The sequence below is a fragment of the Delphinapterus leucas genome, chromosome 9 (assembly GCF_059928025.1).
Source record: "Delphinapterus leucas isolate spDelLeu-1000000601 "Yukka" chromosome 9, BTC_Dleu_Yukka2, whole genome shotgun sequence".
In the NCBI taxonomy this organism is placed as follows: Eukaryota; Metazoa; Chordata; class Mammalia; order Artiodactyla; family Monodontidae; genus Delphinapterus; species Delphinapterus leucas.
Window position 1 is genome coordinate 48690140 of NC_143137.1, and position 22932 is coordinate 48713071.

At 50.4% G+C, this 22932-nt stretch overlaps 1 pseudogene; it reads left to right on the top strand.

The window, feature by feature from the left end:
• Positions 1–14: 14 nt before the first annotated feature.
• Positions 15–19288, top strand: LOC149748401 (uncharacterized; annotated as a pseudogene).
• Positions 19289–22932: the final 3644 nt, after the last annotated feature.

The window sequence follows — 22932 nt, forward strand, 5'->3', positions numbered from 1 at the left end:
TGCGGGGGGGAGAAAGAGACCAGGCGACTGGGCGAGCGCGGAGCGGCCGGAACGCGGTGTCGACGGTGACAGCGGTGGTGGCGGTGGGGAGCTGGGGGTCACCTTGTGATGCGAGCGCTCCTCTGTGCCGCACCGCCTCTGGGAGGAAGCCCCATTGCCCTCTTCTTTCTAAGCTGTCATCCTCCTGCTGCAATCGTCATTACAGTACCGCTGGTGACGCCACTCGGCGAGCGCAAGTGGATAAATAGAAACGTCTGCTACAGCGAAGATGAAAGGAGGCCCGCAGCTAATGGCTCGGCAGTGATGCGCCAGGTGTGGGCCTCGCTCGAATGGGGAGGAGAGTGTGAAAACAGAGAGACACACACACTGAGAGAGGGAGACACCCAGGCAGAGGGGATGCAAATGGAATTCCGCAGAAAGAAAAGAGAGCTTAACGCGGTGAGTTCCGCAGAGGCTGCGGGACTCGGTAATTGAATACGCTTTTGATATATATTTTTTTCTTATTGTTTTTCGGGCTTTTGTTTTCTTAACTTGGTGCCTTGTTCTAACACCGATGAGAGAATCCTTAACTGCATTTTAGAAGTGTGAAGGCCGATTCACAAGCCTCCCTTCTCTCGTCATTATTACAACTGCCTGTCCCTGGCGAGCTAACCTCGCCCGGGCTCCAACGTCTTTTTTACCAGCTACTGAAAAGCATATTCCCTCCCCCGCAAGTTGTCTGGAGAGCTTGAGCCTGGGGTCTCTTTCCTCCCTCCTCTTCCCTCCCAGCCCCTACCCCCAGCTGTCTCCTTCCTCCTGGGAACTAAAAGAGAACTTTGCCATTTTTCGTCCCCAAGGGGCAAGAGATAAATGTCTTAATATTTTTCTTTAAAGACGGCCTTGGCTGCTGACTCCAAATGTTCGCTTTTTTATTTTTTAATCCCCCTCTCCCCATCTAGGTGGCCTTAAGCTTTCCACAGCCCAGCTTGACCTCCAGAAGGCTATTCATGGAAGAAATCGCTTTCGCATTTGCTTGGGCCTCGCCTGCACTTCAGGTATGTAGGGTGGGGAGAGGTTCTAAGGGTAGCCTTTTTTCTTCTCTTGCCTGTATTTTAAGGTATTTGTTCAGAGTCAACGAATTCCCCCGAAACAGGTTTTGGGAGTTCAGAAGCGCCGGCAAATGCGGCCCCCGCAGTGGCAGCGGCAGCGGCACCGGCAGAGGCTCCTAGCTGGGAGAAGGTGTTATTCTCACCCAGAGATTTGGGGCAGGGGTCGAGAACGACCAGCACGCAGCATTGGGGTTCATAGAGGGTTGACTCTCAGGGTTCTCCCTCACGCCCTGCCCCGGGGCTTTGGTCCCCTGCTCCAAAAATGGGTGGCATTGGGAGAGAAGAGAGAGAAGTCATCGAAAATGCCATGAAAGCACAAGTGACTGGGGTTCTCATCAATCGTTGCGAACAGAAAGGGGACCCCCATGGCAGGGCTGAGGGGCGTGAGCAGTGCTGAATATATTTGGGAACAGCCACAGGCTCCCTCTCAGGTCTTCTTCCAGGGAAGGTGGAACCCATTAGGAAACTGACCCCTTGCCAGCTTTGAGCAAGTGTGTCTGGGCCAGGTAAGTGGGCTGGGTCTCTCCCCACTTTGCTGAGGCTGGGACGCAGGCCCCTTCTTGGCTCTGCAACCCTACAACTCTCCTTTCTCTGTCCCCTCCTCAGAGCTTCTAGCGCTAAGCTGACAGCCGCAGAAGTCTGCCTTGCACCACCTCCTTCTATATGTTCCAAGACAAAGCCCCAACTTCTGAAATTCTAAAGAAAAGTCCCTCTGTCACTAAGTTTTTTCTTTCTTTCTTTCTTTCTTTTTTTTTTTGTCTTCTATCTCTTACTTTTCTCTCCTCCTCCTCCTCCTCCTTTTTCTTTATCTCTACTCCTCTCTCTTCTCCCTGCCTCAGTCTTCCTATCTGTGGGCTTCCAGAGGTGGTGGAAGAAACAAGGAAATGCAAAGTCCCTTCTCAAGTACTGCCTTTCACTTCTCCCCCATTCCATGAGAAGATGCTCATTAACCTCCCCTGGGGTGGGGTGTGCAGAAGGATCTGGACGGTAATGTTTGCACAAATGTCTCCACTCCCTGGAACTCCCAAAGCCACCAGGTGCTGAGCACTGCTAGCCCCCAAATCCTGGAGAATATTTTACAGGTGAGAGGAGCAATTGGGATCAGATCCCAGAGGCTTTTGCCCTGGTGCAGAGTTGTCCTAGGATGCTGTGGTGCCCTGTGCTTTCCAGCTGGTAGCCAGAGGCTGAGGGAGCAGTTGGCTTGCTCTTTCCTTCCTGTCAAAGTCGAGCCACCAGCGTTTGTGTTAGATCTGCCACTGTCCTCCACCCTCGGCAGGGCCCTTCCAGCACTGGGCCTGGGGCGCGCCTTCTCTCCCCCCCTTCATCCCCCGCAGCCCTCCACCAACTTACAGCCGGCCCCGCTGTGCTCACCTCCCAGAGGCCAGTTCCTCAGAGGGACTCCCGGTTCCTCATCCCGCCCCGCCCCGCCCCGCCCCCACTTTGCATTCAATGGGAGTGCTCTGCGTTTGATCCTCTTTTCCTCTGGGGTTTTCCCTGCGAGATGAAAGCGGAGTAGGATTGAAAGATCAAGAGGTGGCACTTGCGTCTCCTTCCTGGGTCCGGCCCATCCGAGCGGGGCTTCCCCTTGCGTCCCAGGAGGAAGGAGGCTCGAGCCCGGGTTCAGCCTCTCCGGTAGGGGGGCTGCCTCCTCGTGGCTTCGGAGCTGAAGCTTCAGGGATGCCCCATCCCTCTCCCGATTCTTGCCTCCGCCCTTTCAAAAACGCCTCAATTTTCCCTGTCTTTAGGGGCCTAAGGTGCCCCCGAGCGCAAGAGGAAAAAAAAATTTTTTTTTAACCAAATGTCACTTCTTCCAAAAGCATCTTTCATCAACATCAGATGAAGAGGTCGAATTTTTAACAAGAGAAAGAAGAAAACAGGAGGGACTCGATAAGAGCACTGTTTCTGGTTGGGGTTTTGTGTGTGTTTCTTTTGGGGGGGGTGTTTGTTTCTGTTTGGTTGGTTTTTTGGTTTAGGGGGAGGCGTTTTAATAGCGTGGTTATCACTGTGTCATGAAGGTTATTCCCTACGCGGCAGGAGAAAAAAGGTAAATTCGCAGAGGGGATGCAGCCCGCATCGCCGAGGTCTGGGCAACCTCATAAAAACAGAGAGGGGGTGATAGCAGCCTAACTGGGGTCCGGTCCGGGCCCCCACGGCTTCTCACCTCCCTCGGCGGGGAGGACAACCCCCTCCCCTCCGCGGGCCTGCTGTCCCCTCCCCCGCTGGGGCGGCGGTTTTAGGTCCAGCCGGCTCCTCAGGGATTGAAATTCTCCGGACTTCAAAAGCTCGCGGCTCCGCTTCCGCCCGGCTGGGCTGGGCAGGGGGTGGGTGGGAACCCCGGGGAGGCGACGCGGAGATAAGATGCGCGGGTTGTGTTAAATGGAATCGGAAGCCGGGCCTGGGCACAAGACGCGCTGATCCGCTGGAGCCTCTTCGCTTCCCGAGAAAACCCCGGCTCCAGAGAGCGGCGGCAGGGGGTAGGGAACGCCTCAGTGGCCTGCGGACCCTCTCGGGGCCATAGTCTGAGGCCCTGAGCACCCTCTCCAGCCAGCTGCGGGGCCTCCCGGCAGCAAGCACGAGTCCCCGCCGAAAGGAAGGGGCGAGGAGACCTGGTACAGGGGAATAGGGTTCGGGAGCTGATTTGGCTGCTTCAGTGCCAGCAAAATATTGATCAGGGAAAAGTTGTTTTCGCTTCTCACTTTAGTAAAACGTAAGAACAAAGGGAGCTTCCCTTTGAACAATAAGCGTCGCCGGGCTGCCGGGGCATTGATTTGGGGCCCTCGGTCATCTTCCAAGCTGTGGCGCGCGGGCTGTGGCCGTCGAAGTTCCCACGCGGCTGGGTCGCCGCTGCTGTAATAGTGGGAAGTGAGGGGACTTCTGGCGGTCGGTCCCCGTCTCATCCCTGGCAGCTGCCGACGCCCATCTGGGAACCCAGAGCCCAGAGGTACCGCAGGGTGTGCCCCACTTGGAACAAGGTCCACTGGATCTCAGATGCCCAGAGGTAGGGTTTTTCCAGGATGGGGGGGCGGCGGTGCGGATCATCCCTGACCACTCCCCCCCTCGCCCCTCGCCCACCGTGCAGAGGGAGTTGGTGGCAGTGGGCTCCACAGAACAGTTTCTCCTTGGGGCAGGCAGAACCTGCGCCTTCTGGAACTCCAAACAAGCTCCCCCTTCTCTCTGTACCTCCTGGAGTGAAGGCACCAGGGACAGGAAACTGGTGGATTTCACCACCCCAGCACTCCTGCTCCTCAGGTACTCACAGACAGCCAGTCCTGCAGCCACTCTTGCTTCTACACCTGTCAACTCTAGGCTCCTGTAGGCCTGAGCCCGGGGACATCCGAACCCTGAGCTTGGGACTATGGACTGGACAGCCCACATCCTTACACCTACCACCTGCCCATCCGGGAGCTGGAGGACCAAGGGCAGGACTGGAGTCCCGAGGACCTCCCCAGGCTCAAGGCTTGCTCCTTCCTCAAGCCACCAGCTGGAAGGGCCCAAGTTCTGGTCAAGTAATTCCCCAACACGCAAGCATCCAAAGACCCAGACATCCCCCTCCCCTATCTTAGCAGAGATGGTATGGTTTTTTTTCACCATTAGTGTCCTGAAATTTGCTTTCATTACAAAGTGCACTGATGCCCATTTCTCCTTTAATCTACATAGCACTTCCTTTAAAAGACCTCAACAAGCAGCAGCGCCTTTTCTCCCACACAGATAGGGTGACCGGTGGTCTTGACTCATGGCCAGGGCCTGGCTGAATGTTGGGCCCTGGACTAATGCTCCTTCCAAGTCCCTCTTCCTCCCTGGCGAGCACGTATGCCCAAACACCCAACAGTGCCTTAACTCTCCATAAGGCGTCCTCCACAAACCCCCAGGCTTTTCTGGGATCAAGCTGGGTCCAGGGGCCTCACAGAGAGGGTGTCCACCCGCCCCCAGAATCAGAAGGCTCAAGACCCACATACCTGGGCTGTCCTCACCCTGCTCCTCCATGATTTCACAGGAGGGCAAAGAGGAACCCCATGTGGAAATCTGGAAGCCCCACATGATAAAGAGCAGTCACTGTTCTAAGTGTTTCGTCTGTATTAGCTCTTTTCATTGTCACAACAGGCCCTAAGGAAGATATTATGAATCATCCCTATTTTCTGAAGCACAGAGAGGAGGCTCATATATAAACGACTCAACTCCCATCCCTCTAACTTCAGGTCCACACTCAAAACTGGAGCCAGTAGAAAGTGTCAGGCATCGCATTCTGAACCTTTCCTTCCCAAAACTCCACTTGTGTTTTTTTTTGCCAAGGCCTTTTCTCCTCCGTACTCCCAGAGAAATTCACAGGGGCTAGGAGAAGTGTGTGTTGCGGGCATTGGAGGGTGGGGGGGTGTGGGAAGAGGTGTAGGCAACTAACCTCTAGCCACTCACTTTGGGCATGAAGGAGAGTAAAGAATAAAATGGCCCAAAGCCATTTGGAAACTTGTCTCAGAGAAGTCCTCCAGGCCTTACCCTCTTTTAAGAAAGGGATCAGAGGCTGGGTGGGGATAATGCATGATCTGCAGAGTGGCTGGAGTCACCCTTAGGGATGTGGGGTAAGAGAGACTAACTGATCTACTCAAGCAGGTGGGAAGAGTCCTCAGGGCCTGAATTCCAAAATAGGAATGTCACTGCAGCAGCTGGTTCTGGAGACCCTAAGACACAAAGTCTGGTCCGTCTTTGACCATTACAATCCACTGAGGCCCTGAGCACCTATCTGGAAAGGGGCAAACTCATCAGGCTTACCTAACCAGTTTTAACAACTTGGGAGTCATGGCCATTCACATATCTGGCAAATCTCTCTCCAGAAAAGTGCACAGAGACATTGAAGTTAGCCTTCAGTTTCCAAGGTTCCCCTACCCTCTACAGCCCCTACAGAGCCACCAAACTTCAGACACAATTGCCTGATCCCTTTGATGGGGGTATGGCTTTACCAGATGTTTTCCCTTAGATGGCAGCTACCTCTCTCCACCTGTCTTCCAGGATTGATTGGCCCAAGGGACAAAACCTGAGGGACTGGCTAGGCCTCCCCACACATCCTCAAGGCTCTGCACGTGCCTCCATTTAAAACCAGACCCTGGAGTGCATCTGGGTGGAGGGAATGGCGGCGCTGGTGATTCTGCTGTAACAGGCAGGACTTAGTTGGGGCTGACCTTCCCTTGGGATAAGGGCAATCCAGAGTGCAAGGAGCTGGTGGTTATTATGGAGTCCCACGCGCCATGGGTTGCTTTCCCTCCTGGGTGTGGTGGGGGGTGGCGGTAGTAGTCCTTCGGTTTCATTTTTAATAGATTTTGACCGGGCACAAACCCTTTCCAAGCTTTCTGGACTGCCCAAAGGCCAAAAGAGCCTGACAGCTCCCCTCCCCCCTCCAGTGGGGCGCCGCCCCCCACTCTCACCCTGGTGCTGGTAGGGGGAACCCACCTACTGAGGCGCCCGTCTGGGTGGTCCAGCGCGGGGTGTGGGGGGGAGAGATCCGGGACCCCTACTTGGTGGAGTCGTTACCCAGTAGGATCTCTCTTCTAAGATTTAACTAGCCTTAAATGCCCTAACCGCTCCCTCCCGGTGCGGGTCTCTGTGTGAGTCTCTGTTTCTGTGTGCTCGCTGACCGCGTGTCTGTCTCTCCCGGTTCCCGGGCCAAGGAGGAGGCCGCAGCCCCCTCCTCTCTCACCAGTCGGCCTCGCCGGGTCAGGAGACGCGGTGGCGCCGGACTGCGAACGGAGGAGTTGGTCTCCCGGGTGAGGGGTAGGGGAACCGCCCCCACGCGAGGAAGTCCAACCAGTTGGGCCGGCTAAGCCTCTCTCTACGAAATGGAAAAACCTTTGTGTGAGGAGTTCTGGGGACTGATTTTTATAGAGCCCCTCCTGACCCGGGCTAGTCCCTTCCTCCTATTGAGCTTCACGGAGTCCCGATGGGGTACAGCTCCTCCGATTATGCAGAGGGAAAACTGACTCTCAGAGAGGTTGATGGACTTGCCCAGGGTCACACAGCTGGGAAGTGGCCGAGCTGGGATTTTAACCCAAGTAGTCCAGCCTCCAAAAGCCAGATTCTCTTTGTGAGGTTAATGCTGCGCCCCCAGGACCGAGGACTACGTTCCCTGAGACCGCAGATAGACCACTGCGGTGCCTTGGCTATGACTGAAAGACCTGGACAGAGGCCACCTTTCTCGGGTTGGTTGGGTGGATGCTGCTGCGGCCCCAGCAGAGGGTGAGCGGTGAGCGGGAGTCAGCTTCAGCTGTTACCGTAAGTCTCAGAGGAGCGGGGGCACAGCGGGAAGGGCGGCTAAGAACAGGGAGGGCCGTAGGGCGCCGCGACGTGGAGGGACTGTGAGTTCCTGGTTCAGAAGCCTTTCGGCGAGCCAGTGAGGGTGCGCACGAGCCTGCAGTTGTGAGTTTCGTAGGTGGGGTACCAGTTATCAGGGGGTCGTTGTAGTGGAGGGAGAGCAGGAGGAATGTCGGCGCAGAGGACAGGGTGTCAGCGGCCCAGCACTGGAGTGCGCGCACAGTCTGGGCCCGGATCTGGAACCTCAGTCCCTTCCTGTCCCCCACAGGGCCGTGCGAGGTGCGGCCGGGAGCCCCCTGAACGTCCCTGTCCGGCCTGAGAGCCGGTCAACCGCCCCGTTCTGTCCCCGCGGCCCTTTTCTGCGCCCTCCTCCGCTCCCGCCCCTTGCCGCCGCGGTGACAAAGCGCAGCTCCCGAACTGCTGTCTTGGTGCGCCCCCCACTGCCGACCGCCAGAGGAGGAAGTCGCGGCTTGTCTTAGCATCTTCGCTGGCTCTGATCCCGCGACTCTGCAGGGGGCGGCAGCCCAAATCCCCTATCCGGGAAGCCCACCTTCGCTCGTTAGGGAGTCTCACCTCGCCCTTGCGCGCCCGACTTCTGAGCTGGACCCCAGGAGGGATGGAAGGCAGGTCGCGGTCCCTTAGCCTTGGCTTCTAGGAAAGGGTAATTACCCGTTAGGGGCTGGAGGGAGCAAAACAGCTCTGGGACGCTACCCTCCCCCCTCCTCTGACACCGCACCCCCCCCCAACCAGTCGAGGCTTGCCTAAAGGAGGGTCGCATAGGCGAGGGTGCCTTATCTATTCCCCTGATCAGCCAGTATGATCAAATCATGCCCCCAACACACGGATCGACCCTATTTGTTGTGGTGCTCCCCAGGCATTGGGGAGCCCCTTGGACACCCCTGTCTCCACAGTCCTCCAGCGATTCTTTGAACCTCACTTAGTTCTGAGCAACAACTTTGCTCGTAGCAATTCTCAGATTCCCTCCGACAGTGTTTCTTGAAGTGTGGTCCCTGCATCACCTGGGAACTTGTTAGAAATGTAAATTCTCTGGCCCCACTCCAGACTTACTGAATTAGAAACTCTGGAGGGGGGCCAGCGACTGGCACTTTAACAAGCCCTCCAAGTGATTTTGGTGCACACTCTAGTTTAAGAACTGCTGCCCTGTGGATTCCATCACCCTGGTTTCTAAGTTCCCATGATTTTCCACTCTGCCTGGAATGGCTTCTTATAAGTGTTTTTGTTTTGTTTTGTTTTGTTTATTTATTTATTTATTTCAAATTTCTGGTGCAGAGCTTTATGCCTCTTTCACCCATGTTTATTCACCCATGTTCTTTACGCTTTAGCAACTCTAGGTATCTCTTTGCACACTAACTTACCACCTAATGATGTCATCATCTAACTTAGCTCCTCACTCATCTTCTCATTCATCCACTGCCTAAGGACATACCTTACTCAGTGGCAGATTAGAAACTGCTCTGCAACTGCAGCAGCTGGAGCAGAGTTGAAAACTTGCCCTACCCAGACATTTCCTTCACAAAAGAAATCAGAGGCCTTGAGATGTGATTGGTTTGTTGGCTCTAGAGTGGGGAAGAGTAGATCTTCCACGTCTGTGTACCCCTATCCTGCTAGAGGACAGATGGAATGGAAAGAAAGGCCATGGGAGTAACTGGGTACAAGGAAAGGTGAGGCATAGAAATGGGTTTTCTAAGGGCCCCCCAAGGACTATGGGCAGGGACTCAAGGGGTTCTCTCAGTACCTCCTGCCTGCAGCCTCTTAGGCTTGAAATATACAAGTATTTTTCTTTTCAGATATCTCAAGATGGTGATTTAGGCATCTGCTGTGGTTGGTTAAAAGCAAGCAGCTTTAAAAAAAAAAAAAAAGCAAGCAGCTTTAGTAGGAATCAAAAAGCCCTAACCATCTAATTATATATGTAAATGCTTTTTCATTCAGTCATATTTATCTAGTATCAGACATACTCTGGAATGTTATTTAATAAATTAAATTTACAACTAATGTTATAAATTAGGCAGCAAGAGGCCAAGGTGCCACCAAGAATAAAGAGAGCCATAGGGGCTTCCCTGGTGGCGCAGTGGTTGAGAGTCCGCCTGCCGATGCAGGGGACACAGATTCGTGCCCCGGTCCGGGAAGATGCCACATGCCGCGGAGCGGCTGGGCCCATGAGCCATGGCCGCTGAGCCTGCGCGTCCGGAGACTGTGCTCTGCAACGGGAGAGGCCACAATAGTGAGAGGCCCGCGTACCACACACAAAAAAGAGAGAACCTAAATAACTTTGTGTACTGGGTACTACTTTAAATGCTTTACATGTATTATATCATTTAATACTCACAACTCCATGAGGCAAGATGGAGAAATCAAGTCAAAGAAGGGTAAAATGCTGACTCAAAGTCACATATCCTGTTAGAGGTGAGATTTGAATCCCAACACTATGATGCTAGAGGCCACTCTCCCACTCACTGGATTCAACCTGTGCCTGTGGAAGCCAACAGGTCATGCCCTGGGAACCTCAGTGGATCGATTTCATTTCCAAAGAAGACTAAACTAGTTTGACGCCTGTGAATAATGCAACTTCACCAGGCATTACTACTACTAATATTAAGAACAATTAACCATTGGGTGGTCTTTTCTTACTTAGGTAACATTTTTACACCCACCGTCCCATTTGATACAATAATTCTGTGTAACAGGAAGAGCAGCTATTAACATAAGCCCCATTTGACAGATGAGGAAACAGGCCCAGAGAAGGTAAGTGCCTCCCCCCAAATCACTCAGCTAATGAATGGCAAAGCAAGGAACACTGTTATTCCTTTTGACTTCTTTGGCTTTGTTTCTTATTTTTTTCTTTCATTCTCACTTTAGACACACATTCATGTATGTCATATTAAGCCTTGACACTTCTCTACTAGTTTAGGCTGCTTCGAAAGACTTCTCTGGCCAGCATTTTGTTTGCTCCTCCCCAAGTCTCTAACAAGGTCGAAGAGGTCAGAGTTGTTCTTTCCAGTTTCCAGTTGAAGAAGCCAAGATTCAGAGAGTTCAGAGGACTTGACCAAGGTCACAGAGCCGCAATAAGGATCGAAGTCTTGGGCATTTCACAAACAAGATTATGAATTTTGCAGAGAACTCTATAGAATGAATTATTCTTAGTCCCTGTCCATCCTTAAAGCCTGGCAATACGGACAGACGCTCAAAAGAAAGGCAGACAGTTGTGAAGTACTACTGACAATTTACAAGTTTATAAAACATAATGTTAATGCAAGTTTTTATTATAATGGACTTAAAGTTCTTTCATAACTTCCATTATTGGCAATATGTCAACTTTGGAATGTTTTCCTAATTATTCTGGAGTCAGCCTTACTGTTCTTGGAAAGAATTAGAAGAGGAGAGAAAGGTCACTTTTAAAAATAGGCATGGAAAGGACCAAAGAAACCCAGATCCAGGATGTAACTCTGCCCTGGTCTTAGGCCCTGAGGAAGGGGTCTGCACTTGCACAAGTGGCCACACTCAGGCCATACATTTAATCCTGAATATGGCCCATCGGCAAGTGAAGAGCCAGACTACCTCCAAAAACTGATGAATTTTCCTTTTATTAGAATCTGCCTTTCACTACAACCCTTATCTTTTCTCAGTACAGTTAATGGGAAAAAGCAAAAGCCCGTGTGCTCAGGCTCTAAGCTAAGGACATGATATGTGTTCTCATCTAAACCTCACAACAATCCTCAGAGGAAAGTATGGGTCTCCCCATTTTACAGATGAGGAAACTGAGGCACAAAGAAGTTAACCAACTCGCCTGAGGTCACACAGATAATAAATGGGAGAGTCAGGGGAAAATCCAGGCTTCTAAATACAAAATTTTATTTCCAATAGCTGTAAATCCACTTTCCCTATGGATGTAGATTTTGAGGTCTGATCCAGCAGGAAAGGAACAAAAAGGAGCTGTCCTGAAGTGTAGTGAGGCCTGAATTTTGAGTCCAGGAGGAAGAAAGACAGATCCCAGAGAGAAGATAGAAGATGATCTGCAACTTCTATGAGAACGGAATCGATGGTCGGGGAGTGCTCTCAAACTCACTCAGCCAAGACTTCTGGTGCCTCAAAGACAGTTGGTAACAAGATAAGAGCATGCAGTTGGAGGCCAGAGCTTGAACTCCAATTCTGGAACTTACTTCAGTGACCTTGAGCAAATCGAAGCTGCAGGATGTCAGATCTAAGGGATGATGTGAGGCCTGCCTCTCAGAGCTGTTCTGAAGATTGAATGAGATGCCAAGTGGAAAGGGCCTAGCACAGTGTCTGGCCTACAGTGGGTACTCACTTCAGTGCCCCTACTTCACCCTATGTTTCCGATCCTCTTTTCTCAACACTACACTCTTGGTGAGCGAGAACCAGCAGTGAATGTGAAGTGGAATGGTGCCCAGGGAACTAGTAATATGTTTATGCCCCTCTCCCTACATGGTGGCTAACATTTCCCAGAAATAGCTACATAGCAAAACTAGCGTGCATTCATGCACTTGTTGGAGTTCAAACAAATATGGAGATGGTAACTGTATAACTGAAGTAAAGAAATTATCTGGCTGGCATCTTTGCAGTACCATCATAGATGGCGTCCAGGTTCCTGTGTCCTCCCTGTAACTCCATTCACTGGGAACTGGGTAGTGAGAAGAAAATCTAGATATGTCTAGTGTGATAATGGAATTTCCCCTTTATGGTAGATCAAAGGCATAGACAGATGATACATAAATAATAATAGGGAACCACTGTTGCTTTCTTAACTGTAGTGGAAATTTAGCATAATGGTTAAGTGCCCAAACTCAAGTTAGACTGTTTGGGTTCTAATTCCAGTTCTGACACTCACTGTACTAGCAGTGTAATGTTAGGCAAATTACTTAACCTTCTTTAAACTTCTTTTCTTCATCTGTAAAATGGGGCCACACGAAGATAAAATGAGTTAGTACATATATAGCACTTAGAAGAGTATCTAGCTTGTAGTAAGTCTCAGTTAATGCTAGTTATTACTACTGTGGTGTGTTACTTCCCTGTGAGCCCAAGGGATTTCTGTGAGTTTGTGGAATGAAAGGAAGATGAGTGAAGGAAGCACTCCATGCCTGGGGCAAATATACCAGTGGGGAGCCACTTCTATTCAGAGCCAAAGAGACCTGGGGTTCAATTCTGACTCCACCACTAGTTGGCTTGGAAAAGTCTCTTAACCTTCAGGAGCTTCCCTGTAAAATGGGGGTGAACAACAGCTGCCTGGCCGTCTTCATGCAGTTATTGGCCCGGATAGATCCCTATTGCCTGCATTTTAGCTTTTAATCTTTGGAACCATGAAGTTTTCTTCTGCTTATTAAGGAGTACGCCCTCTGGGAGGAAGGACATTTTACGCCATCACCTGCTCAGTCCTTAGCGACCCAACAACACTTTACCAGTGTTATGGGAGTGGGTGAGAGGAAGGCCGGGGCAGGGCAGGAGGGAGGCACGGAGGCAGGATTGAGGAAGTGAGGAGAGCAGGATATGAGTGGACCTCCAAGACCTCTCACTTCCTTCACATTGTCAACTGAGGAGCATCCCACCCAGTGCCTTACAGTAACGTCACTGGTTTAATGCCACAAATATAGTAAATTGCTAAATGAGAACTATTCCTGTCAGTCTTTTTTCTATTTTGAGGGAAGAGACTAAGTTTTGGTGGCGTGGGACTTTCTTTGGTATCTGTGGGAGGTGGATAGTATAAGAAATGCAAAGAGGCTGCCATGTTGGGTACTGTTTTCAGTGGGCATGGGGGCAAGAGGCTGGAAGTGGAAGCTGGTGAAGGGGAATCAAGTAGTTTTCCTTTCTGAATTGGCTGTACTTTTAAGCCAGCTCTCTGGAGAAAGGAGAAATCTTTGTAATGTATTCCTTCCACCTCCCAACATTTCACTGAAAACAGAAGTATATAAGCCCTTGCACTGTCATCTTTACTGTTCCTCTGTCCTGCTGCCTGGAGCTTGTCTACTGACATCCTGGACCTAGATAGGGCAGAGCAACGAGGCGGAAGAAGCCTGGGTCTCTGACATCATAGAGCACAGGCCCACAAGAGAATGGGAAGTGAAGGAGTTCTGTTTTCCAAATTAAAAAGAGAGAACAGGACTTCTCTGGTGGCACAGTGGTTAAGAATCCTCCTGCCAATGCAGGGGACACGGGTTTGAGCCCTGGTCCGGGAAGATCCCACGTGCCGCGGAGCAACTAAGCCCATGCGCCACAACCACTGAGCCTGCAAGCCACAACTACTGAAGCCCGCGCGCCTAGAGTCCATGCTCTGCAACAAGAGAAGCCACCGCAATGAGAGGCCCAAGCAGCGCAACGAAGAGTATCCTCTGCTCGCCGCAACTAGAGAAAGCCCACATGCAGCAACGAAGACCCAACGCAGCCAAAAATAAATAAATAAATTTATTTAAAATAATAATAAAAAAATAAAAAGAGAGAACAAGAAAGGGGAGGGGGGAGGTGGAGAGAGAGAGAGAGAGAACTATAAGAAAATGTAAATTTCCCAAGGTTTCTGGGTGGTGATAAAGGGGTGTGCGTGCGCGCGCGCGTGTGTGTGTGTGTGTGTGTGATATTTTCCACTGACAAATTATACAACATCTTAATAGAACTTAAGGCTACGCTAAGCCTTTTTCCAGGCAGGCAGCTGAACCGAAGAAAAAGTTGCTAGAGTACAAGCAGGCATCTAATTATGTTTACATTTACAATATGCCACCTTAAAAAATCATTTTACCTGCACAGTGATAACACCTAAGTGAGACACTGTAGAGAGATCGTGAAGAGGGCATATGAGAAGCTCCTCTGGAGACAGAATGAAAATGAACAAGGCTTTCTCAGGAGACCAACTGAGAAAAACAGCCAACTCTTGTATCTCTATTTCTGTTCTCAATTTGCTGTAAGACCTTAAGTGAGCTATTAAACATCTTGGCCCTTATTAAAATGGGTGGTAACGTCACGTAGAGTGAGTATTGTTAAACCTTCTTGATTTCAAATCCAAATTGAGCCTCTCTCACACACAGAAATGTAGCTTTTGGAAAAAGCTGTTCACTTTCTGCTAAGGAGGCAAGGGGATCTGTTTGAAGAGCTCGTGCAGTTACAGATAGATATTCCATATGCTAATCTAACATAAATGCCTCCGATTTTTATTTCCTTGATGGAGAAACATGAGGGTCTCTGGCCTGCTTTATGCGCTTTAGTCTTGGGTGGGAAAAGCTCCAAAGTAAAATAAGAAGCCATTTCAGAAGTCTTCCTCCTTTTCTACATCAGTTATTATCTCTAACAACTCCCTTTTCACCCACCGTGTTTCCCTGTTTTGGTGTTATGATAGGGAGTCTCCACCACTGTGGGCCCTCTGCTAGTCTAGCCAATTCTTCCTAGCTCCCCAGTGAAAAACAGGAGACAGAATGCAGAACTGTGACAGGGCTGCTCACATGACACGGCTTTTACTTTTGCTGTCTTCATCCACCCTGTAGGTGGCAAGTTTGAAGGTTCTGGAAAATTCCCCTGATGGCTAGGTGGATTTCCAATGGGATCAGATTAGCACATTCAAGTATAATTGCTATAGTACCAACCAGGTCTATTTTCAGACTGCATGAGGATGAGGAATAGCTGCCACAGGCCTGTGATGTTTCTTAGACGAGAATCCATCCCCTGAAAGCTGAAAGTTAGACACACGCCAGCCATTACGGATTTCTCCATTCTATAGGTGTAGATGGAAGCAAGGGAAACGTGGTTGGTCTAACCAGTGACTAGGTCAAAAGCCCAAAAGCCCAGGTCAGGGCCATGTGCAACATCTTTGGCCAATGACTGCATTTTACTGAGGCCCCTGGGCAACCAAGAGAATGGGCCAATGGTCAGGGAAATGGACTCTAGTACTGCCCCTGCCATTGCCTGGCTGGGTGGCCTTGGACAAGTCACTTCACTCCTCTGGGCCCTTGTCAATAAACAGAGTGCCAATCCCAACTCTGTCACACACTGGTGACCTTGACCAATTCACAGCATCAAGTATCAGAGGAAGCTAAAGGGATTTGTTTTTCAGGGTGTCCCCACCACGGCATTCTGTGACCCCAGCAGGGGACGCACACCGATGCCTACAGGAGTAGCCCTGTAGTAGCAATGAGAGAGATGTCTTGGTTATATTAGGAAATTGAGAAGACTGGGATGGCAGATTCTCAGCACCAGCCAATAGAGTTGCCAGATGTTTCATTTTCAAGTGTTTTTACATGTTGGCAACTAATTTGAATTGTTATAAAATTCTGTATTGGCCAATGACTCTAGGTCAGAAGCGCCCTACTCGGCCAGTTGGGGACTTCTGCATTCCACTGACCCAAGGAAGAGACCGACTAGGTGGGGACCTGGCAGGGAGGGGTGGTGGATTCAGGGTCCCCCACGTGGAGGACACGGCTGTGCTGGCCAAAGCTGGGCTGGCTCGTCTGAGCCCCTACCCCAGCCTACCCCAGCCTCAGTTTCCCTGGCCCACCTGCAGTGGTGTAGGTCAGCCTGGCCTGTTTACCTCTACCCCCCGGGGTGGAAAAAGGAGGATGTAGCAGGCAGGAACCGACCCCTCGCCTGCGGGTACCTGAGCTCCAGAGTCCAGCCAAAGCGGAGACGGGCGGGCTCGTTACCAACAATGCCGCGGGCAGGTGCGGGGCGACTCGGCAACTCGGGCGTTGGAGGCCGCGGGCACTGTCGGCGGCGGGCGGGCTGGGGGGCGCGGGGTGAAAGGGGGGCGCGTAGCCGGGGAATCTCCAAACCGACGCCACGTATTTGTCGGGAGGAAATTCGGCCCTGGAGGAACAGTGGGCTGGGCGAGACCATTCCTGCCAGCTTCAACATGGATTCTCCACCTGCGAGAAAGCCTTGGGCTCCAGGCGGCGGGGTCCCACTGTGAGGAGCCCTGCAGACACCCCGACCCCCGGGGGCCCTTGCTCCGACCCGCCCCTCTCCTGGACACACCCCAGTGCTCCCCGACATGGTGTTGCTTTCCAGGCCCCCCACCTATTCCGGTCAGCCCTCCACGGAGGTGGAGCTCTGGCCAGTTCAAATACGGAAGCCGATTTTCTACATGGTTCAGTTTGTGCAAAAGAACTTTGAAGACGGACGACGGCGTACAAGGACACTCACCCTCACGCTGTTGGTTAAAGGTAAAACAAACATACAAACCTTTAAAACCTCTTTGGAGGCAATTTTGATAGTTATGAATTTAGTTATTATTCCGTTTGTCCTCACAATCTCAGTTCTTGACATTTTTCCTGTACGTTTTACAATGTGCTATGCAGTTTAAACAAGGTGATGTGCATAAAGCTCTCAGAATACTAAGCTCTTTAGAATACTAAGAACATAGCTTTAGAATATAAAGCTTGCTCGAATACTGAGTTTAATAAAAGTTAGCCACAGCTATTACTTACTCTTTTACAGCCCCTAAAAAAGCTTCTGCTTTCCTCCATTCTCGCCTCCTTAAGACACTGTCCACGCCACATTCTCCTAATTGTTTTAGCTCCATCCCTGATTTAACGGAGATTCTAACAATAGCTTCTCCCCTGTGCTCTGCCTTCTCTCTCCTACCCAGTGGGAGGCAAATGACTATACCACAGTCTAAAGAACATCTAATTAGAAACCTGGATTCTGTTCTACCTCTCCTTCTGTGATGACCTCTGAGTTTTTAAACCAACTTTGCTAACATATATTTTATATATTATTAAACCACCCATTCCAGATGTATGGTTCCATGATTTTTAGTAACTTTACCAAGTGGCGCAACCATCACAATAAATCAGTTTTAAAACATTTTCATTCCCCTCCCTCCCTCCCAAGATCCCTCACGACCTACAGTTAATCTTTCTTCCCACCTCCAGCTTGAGGCAACCACTAATCTGCTTTCGGTCTCTAAAAATTTACCTTTTCTGGATAATTTTAGATGGATGGTATCATACGATAACTAGTCTTTTGTGTCCTCTTTCACGTAGCGTAATTTTTTAAGGTTCATCCATAATGTAGCATATGTTAGTGGTTCAGTACTTCCTGTTTTATTGCCTGTAATGTTACAATGATTTCTACCATGTCTATGAGAATTACATTATATAACAATATTGATATTATATAGTTAAAGCTATTATTACACCTACATTACCGTAGGCACTGGGCTAACTGCTTTATTTGCGTCATGAAGCTTAAACTTCACAACCGTCTTATGGGTTTATCTAGGTGATATCATATCCATTTTTGAGTTGAGGAAACAAGTTTAGAATTGTGAGCAGACTTACCCGAGGTCACAGATCAAGTAGGTGGCAGAGTGGGGACTTAAATCTAAATCTGTCTCACACAGGAACTAAAGCCAGAGTCACCCTCAAAATTAACAAATCTTGAAATTTCATACCCTTCCAGCATCACAAAAACAAAATCCAAGGAAACATTCACATTAACCCCACGAAAGAGATGGAGAAATGGCCAGGGCTTTGTCAATTGTAAATCCCCACTCATATGTAAGGAGTTTTCACTCCATCATATTCTCCATACCTGATGCTGCCCTGTTCTGAGAACATTCAGATCCATCTACCACCCAGTGGTACTTGAGAAAACTGTTTCGTAGGAAGATTCTGCTGGCACAGGCAGAAACACTCTTGTCTAAAGATTTCTAAAGAAAACTCCAGTTGTTTAAAGTACAATAGTAAAACCTCTTTGAGGTTTCATGATGAGCCTCAGGCTGGCAACATTCACCTTCAAACGTGTCAGTATTATGAATGCATTAATAATATTTGTTTTATTAATAATAAACACAACAACAAGCCATGCTCCAAATCTGTCCTATTATTTCTGAGATACACCCAAGCCACCCTCATTCGTTGCAGAAGGAAGGGTCCTCAGAATGGAAGACGAGCCCCTCTTTCCACGGAAGAAGCCCTGAGATCACAGGAGGTGCCTAGGTCTTCTGGGGATGAGAAACCAAATCTTCCAGTCCCTTGGAAAGATCCAGGAGAAGCAGGTGCTCAGATAAATGCCACACTGGCTCAACAGCACTTAACTTTGATAATGATAGCATTTTCTTGCCTGTGTGCAGTGCCCTTTCACATCATTTATTCGTCGAATGAAAATAACTATTTGTTGGTGTTAGAGGTCAGGATAGTGGCTCCCGTTGGGGAGTAGTAAGGTGCTATGTTCTGTTTCTTGATCTCTTGCTGGTTACACAGGTACTTTGGGATGTTTTGTTGATCTTACGCACTTTTGGGTACATAGTATTTCAATAAAATTTATCCAAAAAGGCACAAATGAAAAATAGTTTGGAATGAAAAGAGCCGAGCGTAATGCCTGTCATATAGTAGGTGGACATCTCATATGTGTTCATGGAGTAAAGGACCGCATTTGATCCTATCACGTAGGATAAGCAGACGCAGTGCTGTTGATACTGTTGTCATTACTAACATTTCTTCACAGGTTAGAAGACGTTCCAGGACTTTGCCCCACCACGCAGTTGGCTAAGCCGCAGAGCCAGGAGCCTCGGTTCCTGCCCCCCAGCCGGAAGAGGGTGGATCACTGCCCCATTTCGATTTCGCCGCCGCGCCGGCCCGTCCTGCTGCAGCCCCGGGCGAGGCGGCCGGAAGAAGCCGGGCGGCCGGAGGCGACTCTCCAGCCCGAAGCCCCGAGCGAGCTCCGAGGGCGCGGCGGAGGCGGGCGTGAGGAGGCATCAGCTCGCTCGGTCAGGCCGGCGCGGTCTCCGCCCGCGGGGTCTCCGCCGGCCCCGCGGCCCGCGCTCCCCCGGGCTTCGCGTTCTCGCGGTCGCTCGCCGGGCCTGCCGTCCTCGCGGCCGCTCCGGTCCGTCCGTCCAAGCCTTCGCGGCCTCCGTTCCCTGGTCCCCTTACCCGAGCGACGGGGCCGTCTGACCCGCCCCAGAAAAAAAAAGACCCAAGTTCTCAGCACTATTGGATATCAAACGTAGGATGTGACGGCGGCAGGAGGGAAATACAGAACTGTAAGAACAACACAGCTTTTTCCTATGCGAACCGCAAACGAAAACCTCCCACGTGGGCTCCCCTTGACCTGGACTTAGCTACACAAGGCCACCTATGGACCTGGCTCAGAGTGGCTGAGAGAGGGGGCTCCCCAGTCACACAGATCCTGGCCTTGGCCACCCAGCCCTGGGACCAGGCACGAGTCCCTGACCCTCTGCCTCAGTTTCCTCATCTGTAAAACTGGAATAATAACCCTGCCCAACTCATAGGGTTGTGTTGAGAGTTAAATGAGATAATCCTGCAAAGCACATCATTTAGAACACAGTGGGCACCGGACAGTACTTCCTTTACCCTCCCCGACCCTTAGCCAAACTGCCGTCTGTGCTTGTTCCCAACAACCCCCCTCTCTGCCTGCCCCAGGTCAGAGACACCCTCTAGGCCCAGAACAAGCACCCTGGCCACCTGGCTGCCTGCCCCAACCGGACCCCCACTCCCTCGCCCTTCTCAGCGCACTATTCGTACTGCTCTGTCCCTGGGTCCTTATCTCAGCCTTCAGTGCAATCATTTATGTAGCTGGGTCACCCCATCTTTCTCTCAGAAACCCACACGTGCACACACTTATGGGCTATTAAGGCTGCTTGAGGATGTCCCACCTTGCTAGTGTTAAATGCGAAGTGGTGCCTAGCACAGAGCCTTGCTGACTCAATAAATGTCTGTTTGGGGGCTGTAGGTAGAGAAGGCCTGCTCCACCTCCAGCCTCCCCCTCCCAAACCTCACCCCACAGCCCCCTGCCCCCTTCCCTGCAGCTGGTGGTGCTAAAGACTAAGTCTCCACCCCCTCCCCCCAACTCAGAAGCCATATTCACCCTAGCCATGGTGACAGGTTGATGACTCCTATAACAGGCCCCTTTCCACCTCTGGGGGGTTCCTGCCGGGCATGGAGCCTGGTGGAGGGGCCACCAGCAGGGCCAGAAACCTGGGGAGAATGTCTCTGGCTGCCACTGATTTCTGTTACTAGAATTGATGTTTTTCTACAATTACAACCTTCCCTCCTTCATTACGTCTCCTGTGTTCCTGAGGTAGTAAATACCAGGGATATGCATTACATTTCCCATAACTTACTTTCAATGATCAGAAAAGCTTCAGTTACTAGACCTGCTGTTGACCAGGAATCTGGCTTTGAAGCTCAGAGTAAGGGTCCTAGAGCAGTGGCTACCTGCTTAGCACAGAGATGCCCACCTCCCCAACTTCTGTCCTCTGGGCCACTGTCTGGAGGCAGCACATGAGTGGTTGAAAACATGGCCCCTGGACCCAGGGCCTGGGTTCAATCCTAGCATTGCTTCTTACTAGCTGGATGGCCTTGGGCAAGTTACTGAACCTGGCTGTGTCTCTGTCTCTCCATCTGTGAGATGAGGATGATGGCAGTAATAGTTCCTAGAGTTCAACAGATTAAATGAGTTCATCTTTGTACATCGATTAGCACTCTGTAAGCACTCGGTCAGTGATTTTTGTCAAATACCTAAAGCTTAATGCACCTAGAGACCCTGACTACTAAAGGTGTCTAGCTAGCTCGAAATGGTTATAACCTGCTCTGGAGGAGAGACTGAGGATGCCTGTAGTAAAAATATACATAAGGACTACCCAGTCTAACCCTGGTCTTATTATTGATATTTAACCCTGAAAGAACTGTCCTTGAGAATAAACTAATTTCTCTCAATATTTACATTCCTTCATTTGTGTTATACGTGGACATATTCTGGAAGGAAAAGGGGGGGAAGGAAGGAAGGGAAGAAGGAAATGAAGGAAGGAAGGAAGGGGAGGGAGAGGGGAAGAAGGGAGGAAGGATCAGATTGAGATGGCTGGATTGTGGTAAAATTCTTTTTTCTTTTTTTTTTCTTTTTTTTTGCGGTACGCGGGCCTCTCACTGTTGTGGCCTCTCCCGTTGCGGAGCACAGGCTCCGGACGCGCAGGCTCAGCGGCCATGGCTCATGGGCCCAGCCGCTCCGCGGCATGTGGTATCTTCCCAGACCGGGGCACGAACCTGTATCCCCTGCATCGGCAGGCGGACTCTCAACCACTGCGCCACCAGGGAAGCCCAATTCTTATTTTTTAAATTACTTTCCATCAGCATTAGAATAATAATGCCCAATGTTCAATAAATTATGCCCAACATAATTTCCTGGACCTTACAGTTTCTAGAAAACCTAGGTCAGAAGACGTTGCTCAGAGTCAGGTCAGCTGGGTCTCAGAGCAGGAAGGAAGCAATGGCTGCAAAGCTATAGGGCCCCTTACTGCATAAGTATCTCCCCACCAGCATCACAGAGACTGACTTTCACCTCCACACTTGCAATAGGCCCTCCACTCCCTGATAGCATCAACAGCACAGGTTGCACAAAAGCTCAGCCATTTCCCACTTCAAGGCCAGGTGTGCCAAGGAAAGGAGCTTTCATTCACTCAAATCTGCCCGAAAAGGTGAGGCCTGGATCCCCTTCCTGCAGCATCTAAACACACACACACATTTATCCTAGATTCAGTATGTCTAAAGGTTTGGACTATATGCTCTAGAAGCTACATGGTTATTGAAAGGCTTCATGAAGGTGTTGCAATGGAGGTTCAAGGCAGCCTTGAGAAGGTGTTCATGACCCGGCTGGCCAGAAGGCCAAAAAAGAAGAGAGAGTCCCCCATCCTGCTCCCCCGGCTCTCTAGAACCCTACAAAGATCATTTCAAGCAAAGTACTCCACTCTTTTTCCCAGAAATGCCTGCTTCACCGAGGCCTAAACCGGTAGTTCTCCACAGGGGGTGATTATGGCCCCAGGGGACATTTGGCAAAGTCTGGAGACATTTTTCTTTTTAACATCTTTATTGGAGGACAATTTGCTCTACAAAGTTTCTGCTTTATAACAAAGTGAATCAGCTTTGTTATATTTTTTGATGGTCATAACTGGGGTAGGGGCTACTGGCATCTAGTGGATAGAGGCCACAGATACTGCCAAACATTCTACATTGCACAGGACACCTTCCACAGCAAAGAATATTCCAGCCCAAAATGTCAATAGTGCCTAGGCTGAGAGATCCGGACCTAAACCAAGCTCTCCCTGCCTTGGAGGAAGTAATCCCTCAGAACTCCTCCAGCAAGTTAAGCAGAGAGCAAACTGGAGCATGGGGCTGGGGGTGGGGGAGGGAGCCCAAGAGAACCCTTTCTCAGGCCCAACACTAAGAATGGGGAGGTCCCAGCAGACTCCATCCTCCTCCTGCTTCTGCGTCCAGAACACAGAATCCTGGCATCTGAAAAGATTAAATGAAACCCATGATTCCCAGGCCCTCAGGCTGCATAACCCTGCCCCTCATCTCCTATTTCCCTCTTGCACCCCTCACTCTTGGAGCACAGTTGGAAATTCAAATTGCAATCTTTACTGTCCAGCCCTCAAAGGCTCGGCCTGCTTCCTCTCCCAGAGACAAAGTCTCCTCAACGTCCTGCCTCCCTTTGAGACGATACCCCAAACCCTGCCTCTTTCACCAACTGTAAGTTTTTCTTCCCCACCTCCCTCTACCCCGCCTTCTCGCTCTAATTAAAC